The sequence below is a fragment of the Puma concolor genome, chromosome C2 (genome assembly GCF_028749965.1).
Source record: "Puma concolor isolate L17-30 chromosome C2, mPumCon1.1.hap2, whole genome shotgun sequence".
Classification (NCBI taxonomy): domain Eukaryota; kingdom Metazoa; phylum Chordata; class Mammalia; order Carnivora; family Felidae; genus Puma; species Puma concolor.
Window position 1 is genome coordinate 44,934,234 of NC_141675.1, and position 10,992 is coordinate 44,945,225.

The 10,992-nt window shown below is 45.2% G+C and overlaps 1 long non-coding RNA gene across 1 annotated transcript; it reads right to left on the bottom strand.

Annotated features, from left to right (window-relative positions):
* On the bottom strand, nucleotides 1–8,777 carry LOC147577226 (uncharacterized). Its single transcript, XR_015255771.1, has 4 exons — nucleotides 8,655–8,777; nucleotides 8,279–8,410; nucleotides 2,581–2,657; nucleotides 1–72 (listed from the first exon to the last, which is right to left on the bottom strand). It is a non-coding gene; the product is annotated as an uncharacterized LOC147577226 (long non-coding RNA).
* Nucleotides 8,778–10,992: the final 2,215 nt, after the last annotated feature.

Consider the following 10,992-nt stretch of genomic DNA (forward strand, 5'->3'; position numbering starts at 1 on the left):
ATCTTGTGGCCTCTGGCTGTCATAGTCGATGGTCAGAATTCCTGCTGTAACTCCAGGACGAGACCACGCTTTCTGAAACAATTAGATGGTGAGTAGGAAACACTGGCTGAGTTTGGCTCAGCAAGTCTTTTTCTCCATTAATGACAAAGCATGAATAAATCAAAGACCATTTCTGAAAGTTTGTAGACAAAGCACAGACCTTGGGCTTTCATTTTGAGGATGAAGACAATGTAATACATTTATTTATTAAATAGCGAGAGGGAAAAAATGTTTCTGGTTCTCTTAGGAACCACTTAAACCAAGAAACAGGTAGATCTGTGCATAGCAACCTGACTAGATATTTTAATTATGAGAGACAAAATGGTGATGTGGCTGAAAGTGTGAACCTTGGAGTCGGGTGGCCTGGGTTTGAATCCCAGCTCTGCCTCAGGTGGCTTTTGTATCTCAGTTTTCGTATTTGGAAAAGGGGGTTTACAATAGTAGCTCCCTCATGGGATTGCAGTGAAGATTAAATGAATAATATGTAAAGAATCTAGATTAGTAAGCACTATGTTATTGTACTGTTATTTGTTTTAAAATATTACTGTGTGGAGAGAGACCACCTGCTTACTCTGTACCACTTAGGCAGAATTGGGAATAGTTCAAAAAGCGATATAAGAGCTTCAGATGAGGAATAACGAAGAATTTGGGGAGTTTTTGTTGTTGTTTTTTAAGTTCTGGAATAGTTCGCCAAAGAAGTTACAAGGGCTTGAAAAACAGATGCCCTTAAAAGCAGGATAATAGGGGGTGCATGGATGGCTCAGTTGGTTAAGCATCCAACTCTTGATTTTAGCTCAGGTCATGATCTCACGGTTCATGAGATTGAGCACTATGAGTATAGATCTTGCTTGGAATTCTCTCTCTCCCTCTCTGCCCCTCTCCCTGCTGTGCCCCTCTGCCTCTCTCTCAAAATAAATAAATAAATTTTCAAAAGAGCAGGAGAGTTACTCATTGGACCAGGATAGTTTTAGTGTAAATCTGTTGTACTAGGATGACCTCATGATGAGCGCTAAACTTCTTGATCTGGATGGCTTGGAATTTCATTTAGTTGTAAGTTTCTTCGGACCCCAAATCAGCTATGTCTCTGGTGATGATGGTGGATGGTTTGTCATTTCTTAAATGTACTTTAACCCTGGTGGTGGACCAACTGCATATTAAACACCTAGAGAAGAGACTGGAACTAGAATACAGTCAGAGTTGTTTTAATATTCCAGAGGATGAAGATTTACAAAGAGCATTTTGACTATTCAGGATGGTTTTCCATGTGAGTTAATGCTATTGAACAGAAGAGTACGTTTTTGGGGCGCCTGGGTGGCTCAGTTGGTTAAGCATCTGACTTCGGCTCAGGTCATGATCTCACTTCTCATGGGTTCGGCCCTGTGTCAGGCTCTGTGCTGGTGGCTCAGAGCCTGGGGCCTGCTTCGGATTCTGTCTCCATCTCTCTGCCCCTCCCCTGCTTGCACTGTGTCGCTGTCTCTGTCTCTGTCTCTCTCTGTCTCAAACATAAAATAAAACATTAAAAAAAAATTTTTTTTAATAAAAAAGAATAGAGAGTTTTCCTAAACCCCGTTGTGTGACTTGATACATGCTCCTCAGTTGTTTGAGAAAAAGGTCAAGAAGACACAGGACAGAAAAATTAAAATGAAAATTTTAAACTAGGTTCCTGGGTGGCTCAGTCGGTTGAGCGTCTGACTTCAGTTCATGATCTCTCAGTTTGTAGCCTCCAGCCTCACATCAGGCTCTCTGCTGTCAGCAGAGCCCACTTGAAATCCTCTGTCCCCCTCTCTCTCTGCCCCTCCCCTGCTCATGCACGCATCACGACCAGTCTGTGGTCAGCTAATCTTTTGGCCACAACTAATTCAAAGGATGATCCTAGGTAAGTGTTCTATTTCGTGGGGCCTGGTACGTTTTATAGGTAACTCTTTCCTGAAGATCAATACACTTACAATCAAACCAGGCAATCTGTAAGAATTCTATTTGACTCCAATGTTGTCATCATAGGAAGAGTAATATGGCGTTCGATCTATATTCTGTTCAAATCATAGAGTTGACTCATGTCAACATCAAGGTCAGTCCCTTCCCCCATGTTATAGACAGCCAAACTGAGGCTAGAAGCACTTACGAGATTTATCCAAAGTGAAATTGGTGGCAGAGTTGAGGTAGGAACCCAGAACCCTTGCATTGCCACCCCCCCCCCCAGCCCCGTCCCACCTCATCTCACACCTCTCTCCTTCTTCCTCATGACACTCCGGGAACAGCAGTCTTCATTCTGTCCTCCTAACAGGGCCTTGGTATACTTGGATTTCCTCTACCTTTCTCCTCATGTGTTCCTGCGATTCCTCCTTCTGTCAGGTGTCACTTCAGTTTCCATCTTTTTAGAGAGGCCTTCCCTAAAAATCCACCAGTTACTGTCTATCAAATCACCTTGCTTACTTCCCTTCCCAGCACTTGACTATTGAAATTATCTTCTTTATTATTTCTTTTTCTATTGTTGTCTCCCTGCCATTCACAGGTAACCACCAGGAAGAGCTGGGGCCATACCTGTCTTGTTCCTCGCTGTATTTCCTGCTTCTAGGATGGTGTCGGGGACAGCGTAGGGGCTCCACGAACACTGCTGACTGCAAAAAGGAAGAAAAAACTTTTAAAAGAGCCATTCTGTTTATCTGGATTTTTTGATTACACTGTGTTGCAACTTTTAATTAATGTAGCATAATAATATTTATTGAGGACATGCTATATTTTCCAAAAGCTCTGTTAGGCCTTTTTGAAACCTTTGCAATAACCCTGGGTGGTAGGTATAATTATCCTTGTTTTATTGATGCCAAAGCTGAAACTCAGAGAATTTAAGTGGCTCAACAAGTTGCAAAGCCCCATTCAAACCCATGCTGGTCTGATGTGAAAGTAATCATACCTAAGACTTGCAACATGCTTTATTTATTATATCTGTTCCCTAGTATTCAATATCAGGGCCGTATCAGTAAATAATGATTACAGAACACTTCCCAGATTGTGAGAGCTCAGAGCAGGGTTTAATTTCACATTAATAATGGAGTAGTCAAAAGTACAAAGATGCTTATAATTACATTGATCTTTGAATGTTCAAGTAAGCTTTGGCTTCCTCATTTGTTTAGGTTTTGATTTGTTTGTTGTGTCTGCTAGGGCTCAGGAGAGGAAAGGAGAAATAGCGTCAGTGAGGAGAGAGCTTTTGCTCGTCAGTGAGGAGAGAGCTTTTGCTCGGGCCTGGGAGACCAGGAGGAGCTAATGAGAAGTTTTGTTCCCTGTTCTGACTGCTAATTACTGAGCCCTCACCTCCCCTACCTGTAATGTGGAGATTTGTGGAAAGGTTGCCTAACAGGTTGGGAGAGAATTGAATGTTGCTTTGGGCTGGCAGAATTTTTTTTTTTTTTTTTTTTTTTTTTTTTTTTTGACTCTTCTCAAGGCCAACATAACTTTCTGCCTTGATTCTTACATCCTGGCCATTATTAGAGAAGGGAGGTGGTAAAGAGGAAGGTCAAACAGTTGTTCTCTTCGGTTCAAGGATGTTTCTATCCCCCCAAAGGGCACCAGGTGGAGAAGATTCAGGAATATTATCAGTGTTCCAGTCAGCTGCCTCTAATCCTGGCCATGGTCATAGGCATCAGGTGGCAACTGTCAGGCCCACAGGTGACCTCTGGTGGGCAGGCAACATCCCCCACATGCCTTCTCCCTCCTGCCACTCTCTCCACCCTTCTGCCCCACCTCCTCAGTCCTTTACAATATGTTACCACCATTCTCTTCCTGCTAGCCTACGTCCGGAAGGGCATATGCTAAGAATCTCCTCCCCAGCCTAGAGTTTTATTGCAAGAGCGTGCTTGCATGACTGGAGCTTCAGAAAGTGTCGTGTCCACCCCATTTGTTTTGATCCAAATATCCCCTTTGGAAAAACCCAGAATTGATGTTCACCTATAGTAACACAGGTGTGTAAAAAAGATACCCAAGGACTCAATGCAAAGGAAGGAAAATTCAGTTTTAGGCCCCTCTAAAGTCTAGACGATCCTTTGTGCTACGTAGAAGGACGGAGGGGAACAGATGGTGAGCCGGTCTTCTACTCTGTGAACTTCTGGGACGCACCCAGAGCAATGAGTTGCAGTGAGAAAGACAAAGCTGAATTTTTGAAATATGTTAATGATGAGAGGAAAGAGGACTACCTGTGCATCAAATGTTAAGTGAGAGGGGTGAAATATTTTTCTTTACCAGGTTACCTAGCAAGCTTAGGGTGGAAACATGGGAGAAGAAAGTAGAGTGTGAAAAAGCAGTTAAACATGGCTTTTAGGAGGAAAAACAAGGGAAGAAGCTAGGAAGGAAAGCAGGATCGGAGTTCACCTGAGAGGAGCAAGGTAGGATTAGAATAGATAGGAGGTGGGTTTAGGGAATTTCTGCTGTCAGAATCCTGGGGTGCCACTGTGCCTGGGGAGGCTGCATTTGTTTCCAAAGTCAAGGGATGGACACAGGGTCATCCAGGAAAGAACTCATATATGCTAACTGATGTTTTCCAGAGATCAGGGCCGGGGAGGATAGGCAGATTTCCAGGTAGGTACACAGGGCACCTGTGTGTTGGATGACAGAGCCGTCTTGCAGCTCACAGAAGCAGCACAGGTGCAGTGAGCTGTTCCCAGGATTGGCTGGGTCATTACCAAGGTCAAAGGAAGACTTAGCTGTGGGTGTGTGGGGCTGAGCTCTGATGTGGCTGAGGTGTGAAGTCTGGGTGCAGTGGTGTGCAGAAAGCTAGGGTGCACCACACTGGCATGGGCAGGGGGCCCCGAGGGGCCAGCAAAGGTTCATGAGTCCAGATGCCTGAAAGGAAGAATGTCCACATGAGGAAGGCAGATCTTTGCCAACGAGTTTCAGGGGCTCATTCCTGTCCTAACTTGGTTGCGGCTAATATCTGAATGGGTTGCCTAGAGAGAAATGCAAACAGCTGACTTTACGGAGAAGCCCTTAGTGGAAATGCAGAGATCATGTTTATCATTAGTGTTGCCCTTGGTCAAGGGTTAGAGCTACAAGCAAGGCAGCTAACCGGAAGGGACCAAAGGAAGGATGGTTGGAACAGACTGGGATGGTTACGTTTAGGCTAACTTATCAAAGTAACTGAGGCTGGGGACCCATCACTCACCTGACTATTCTCTTTCACCGTACTAAAATGGCTGGTTCTGACACCATGTTTAAGGGGAAAGCTCTTTAGGAGAAAAGGAGAGACTTAGACAGATGTTCCCATCAAAACTAAGTTCCATTCCAGTGGGGTAGGCAGTTGAGGCACTGGTCTGGGATCAGTAACCCACACTGCATCCAGAAGAGACAGAAATTTAGAAGCCAAAGTGTCTGTCAGGAGGGCCAAAGGAGGGGTTCCACCTTGAAGGTCATGGCAAGGCAAAGGTCAAGAGCTCAGATGTTTAGTCAGAATAACACTCCTGATCAGCCTTGTTGTATTTAACAAGGAGGTGGTCTCAAGGTGGGGAAGGAATTGGGTCTACCTATGGTTTGGGTGGAGTTTACTCTTTCCCCACAATAGGGGTTGGTCCTGGCTGACTTAATCCAGTGATTGGTTCTGGGGTGCATAACCCAGTCTGAGACAATAAGAAATAAGATGTTTGCTAAGCTTTCTATGAAAGAAATCTTTTCCTTTCCTGTTTAATAAGACTTTTTTTTACCCCAGGCAGTAGAGTGTGAATTGAATATGTGAAATGTATAGTTGTTGTAGCCATGGGGTGGAAGGTGTGGGGCCAGGTGGGCTATAGGCCTGTCATGTGGAGCCTGAGGATGGCCCCCATATTGTGGCAAAACGGAGGTGAGGACTTTAGTAGCCTTGTCTGAATGACTGTATCAAAACTGACCTGAAACATCAATTGCCACTGGATCTCAGATACATGAATGAATACATTTACTATTTGAGCCAATTTGAATGGGATTTTGCCTTTATTTTTTCTTTCTTTTTTTTTTTTTTTATAAGTTTTTTTTTTCAACGTTTATTTATTTTTGGGACAGGGAGAGACAGAGCATGAACGGGGGAGGGTCAGAGAGAGAGAGGGAGACAGAGAATCGGAAACAGGCTCCAGGCTCTGAGCCATCAGCCCAGAGCCTGACGCGGGGCTCGAACTCACGGACCGCGAGATCGTGACCTGGCTGAAGTCGGACGCTTAACCGACTGCGCCACCCAGGCGCCTCTGCCTTTATTTTTTCAACTTAGTCTTAACTGATGCATTAAGGAAGGGTGAGGGAGCAAAGCCTAAAGGAGTAGTTATGATGGCTTACAAAGTCCTCTCATTCAGGAATCAAGCCTTCTGGAAAATAAATCCTCCTGGCGCCTCTTGGGATGGTGATTTGGAGTATTACTTGAAAGCAGTCCTGTGGGCGGGGTCTTCCCTTTGGAAGCAGCAGCCCCTACCACAAACTGAACAAAGGTGCACAAGGCCAGCAATGATGTTCAGGAGGTGAATAGTGAAAATGTCATCACTTTGTGTTTGATTTGCTTGTTGGGCTTTCCTAAAAGGGTGGGAGGGAGGTCAGAATTTCTTGCACTCTGCTAAATATTTTGCTGAATTCATCTGTGAGGCTGAAGAAACAAAATTGGCCCTTTCAGATCGTTCTCTAACTTTCAAGAAAGCAACACAGCCCCAAATACCACAAGCTGGCCCAGTGTGGGCGGTGCCAGGAGAAGGCTCAGAAGTGTTCCTGGTTAAAGCCCTCCCCGAACCCCCTCCCTCATGTGATCTTTCCAGAAGGAATGTGTTCCTGCGACCAGGTTCCACCCTGCAGCCTCAGCCTCCTGGACCACATCCTGAGACTCTATTCCGAAGCATTCTTTGGTTGGGGCTCAAGAAGCACTGGTCCCAGTAAAAAGTCACCTGCAAAGGAAACTCGCACAAATAGTCAGTCACTTTCAGTGGCCTGATGCCAGAGAGCCAGGAGAGCTCCCCAGCACTGCCATTCCTTTCCCGCTGACTTGTATTTTCTCCAGTGTTCCGAAGCAAATGCTGAGTCATGTGTGAGCATGAACCCTGAATTATCAGCCATCCCTCAGTATGAACTAAGCCATCTGACCCTGTCCTGAGAGCAAGTTTGGGCTTCTGGAGAAGGGAGAGAGCAGTTATCCACGTGGCTTCAGAAGGAGCCCTGGAGGAGAGAACTGATGGAGGAGAGAACAGACGGAGGAGAGAACTGACTGAAGACAGAACTGATGGTTCTGGAGTGGAAGCCTCATGCTGGGCCTCTTAATGGCTCTTCATCCAAGTCGCCCTAATTTACTGTTTTTCAGAGAATGCCAGAAAGCTAGTCCTGCCAGAGACAGGTCTCTAAACTTTTTTGCTCTCCTACTTCCTAAGAGAATTCTGAAACATCAAGATTTTCCATTGTCAATATAGAGGCTTTTTTAAATTAATGGTAGAAAATATAAAACACTTGGATTCAGGTGAGGATCAATCACAATGGACATAAATATTTTATAATATGACTTGCTAAAACAAATTTTAACTGCTTATTGAATAAAGAGAATCAAATCTACGGGCATCTGGGTGGCTCAATCGGTTAAGCGTCCGACTCTTGATTGCAGCTCAGGTCATGATTCCAGGATCATGGAATCGAACCCTGCATCGGGCTCCATGCTGAGAGTGGAGCCTACTTAAGACTCTCTCTCTCTCTCTCTCTCTCTTTCTTTCTCTCTCTCTCTCTCTCTCTCTCTGTATCTCTCTGTCTCCCCCTCTGCCCCACTTGCGCACACGTGTTCTCTAAAAAAAAAGAAAAAAGAGAGAGAGAGAATCAAATCTGAAAGAAAAAAATGTAAAATTTTTCCCATGAGTTTTCTTTGATATATCTCAAAACATTTGGTGGTCTCAGAAAAACATTCCAGTTATAGACTAAAGAACATACGTTACAAATCGGTATCATTTCAGTTACTCTGAATTCCGAGCAGCTCAGCATGTCCGAAATACTGCATTCATGCACAGCTTCAGGCTTAACAAAACTCTGGGTAAAATGGGATCCTAAGTGTTTCATGATTTAACATTCAAGGAGCAGGCAACCCAGAATACTTGCATCCCAGTGTAGGTCCTCATGGTAAGATTTGAGGTGAGTGAGAGGCCAGCCTCTCTTTTACCAAGGGGAACAGCCCACAGCATTGGGAAGGCAGTCTTATTCTCAGGTGGATCAGTTCTATGAAAGGAAACATACGGAATTAAGATCTGGAAATTGACTCCTTTTAAATTACCTGTATCCCTTGAGAAGTCTTCATATGCCCTCAGGTACATGCATTCCAGAATCGGGGACACTCCATGACAACAGGGTTCCAGGGAAATGCAGCTGGATTTCCTTACTGGCTTCTTAAAGGCTCTGAGAGGGCCTGCAGTAAAGAAACACGTCCTTGTTAAACCTAGAGTTTTCTAAAAGTACTTTTTCATTTGTTTTTAACGCTTGTTACCATTACCATAAAAACTTTTGGACTAGTGTTATTATTGGCATTCATTGGCATAACAAATTTGAAGTTGAATCACTTGCTCTAGGCCAGGGGTCCACAAACTCTGTAAAGTCAGATGACAAAGGTTTTCATCTCTGAAAGCCATTTGGTCTCTGTTGTAGGTACTCACCTCTGCTATTGTAATGCAAAAGCACCATAGACAATTCATCAATGAATTAGGGCAGCTGCAGGTTCTAAAAAAAGCCTGTATTTACAAAATCAGGCAGTGGGTTGGATTTGGCCTGCAGGCCTTGTGTACTTTGATCACCTCTGCACCAGGCTGTATATCTAAAGGGATTTGAAGCCAGGTCTGGTGACTTCACAATGTGGACCCTGTCCCCATGTCACTCTGAGGAGGTGTCACGGAGAACCCCATAAAAGGAGGCTGCAGCACAGGAGACAAACCTCATCCCCTTGGGCATTTGGCCAAGGGCTGGCCCCTTCCAGCTTAGCTGATTCTGGGGCCGACGTGGGCCTCTTCCTCAGTGTTCGAGTGCCTGCCATCACCTCCACTCATCTTTAAGGAGAAATCAATACGGACCTTGTGGCCCAAAGAGAAAGTAGCTCCCATAGGCCTCAGTTGCCAAGTATAAAGCAAAGCACACAAGAAATCTTTTAGGGCAAACCAACACCTCTACTGTTCTGGGCTCAATCAGGTCCACCTGGAGTTCTTTCTCTTATTGTTGAATAAGCTTGACCTTGAGTCAAGGGCTTCTGAATATGCAAGTAATTGGATTGGTTGTTTCAATTTTAGTTCTTCAAGGCTTTCTGAATCCTGGACAGTACTCATAAAACTGCCTGCTGCCAAGGTAAAGGCATTTACCTGGGAAAGGAAGGCCCTACGTGACCTGCCCTGATTTGAAGCCATACTCCCTTGTAGGACAACCCTCGGGAAGAGCCTAACGGGGTTCGTTTTGGGATGGAATCAAATGATGGCCATGATTTCTTGGGCGGAGATAGCTCCCTGAAAGTCATCTGGGCAGCTGCAAAATGCTGAGGCGTGGCCACCAAGCCCTAATCACGGAGGCCCTTTGCAAAGGCCTCCATTACATTGTTAACCTCCCCAACAATAGAAGGAACTATTTTCATTTTTCTAAGAATGGTAGGCAGGGGTCACATCATGAAAGCCTAGGGATGGCATGCTAAGGAAGTCAGATTAGATACTGCTGGGAACTGTTAACGAAGGAGAGTGGCTTGCCCCAGTGTATCTATTAGAAGAGCCCCTCTGGGCAATAGGATGAGGAAGACTGGAGGGTTTCAGAAGGGTCCAGGAGAGAGATGAGGGGGCCTGATTTTAGGCTGTGACTCAGGGCAGCGGTGGGGGGACAGGGAGGGATGGAAAAGAGAGGGTGGCTTTAAATGAGAGGCTTCAGAGATAACTCACATGGCTATTTAAGTTGTAGGCTGAAGTAAACATATTGAAAATCAGCAAAGTGGATATGATAGGAAAATGCTAAAAGCAAACAAGACTTTCCTTGGGAGGAGTGGAAAAGGATTGTGGATCATGACGAAATGCAGGCTTAAGCTAAGGAGCGAAGGCTCGGAGTGAGGAGGATGGGGACTACGGTCAGGAGGCTTTAGGCCCCACTCGCTCTTTGACGTGGACAACTGAGGTCTGCTCAGTATTATGAAAGGTGCTGGGCAAATGCGACTCCAGCCTCCTCCTCTCTCTCCACGCATGTCATCACCCTGAGCCCTTCCTGTATAGAAATTCTAGAGCCATCCTTGCACTAACCATCCTATAAAACTCATGGTTTTTGCAACAAGCATGGTAGTCTTCCAAAGGAAGATCAGTGAGTCTGACCTCTTGCTTAAATATAAATGAAATAACCCTGCTTTACAATCATTACCACAACATGGAATAATATTTAGACGGGTCACCTCTTGAAACAGAGAAAAAAAAAACAAAAAACAAGTGTCTTTTACAACGAAGAACGGTAACTACAAAGGAACAACACTACAGAGAAGCACTCCTAGCTTAGTTGTGACTGTTTCCAAAATAGCAGCTGAGGCAACCACCTTAAATATGGAAATCCCTGTGCAAAGGCAGGTGTCTGTTCTGCCGTCTCAGAGCCTGCCAGGACTTAGAGACCGTGTCATCGATCAGTGCCACCCACAATCAGGGGGCTGAGAACTTGGGGTAATTGTTGAAACTTTACCGATTGTCTCCAAGGCGTTTCAGACGCTGGCAGAGAGCAGCAGGCACTACTCGCTGCTTCCTTTGAACTCTCTCCCCTTACGCTCTGGCCAGTTCATTAGCTGCCAACAGGCTGCAGCCTCCTCTCCCCACTGCGGCCACCTGACACCGCTTTGGGCTTTGTTCCTGCACCACTGGAACTCCGTGGCAAAATCAGATCCAAGTCCGCGTTATCACGGGTACAGCAGAGCAGTCTGTTCTCGGGTTTTAGATGTCCTTTCGCATTTGGCTTTTCTTCCTGCTGCCGCCCTTCTAGCTATCTTTCTGACCT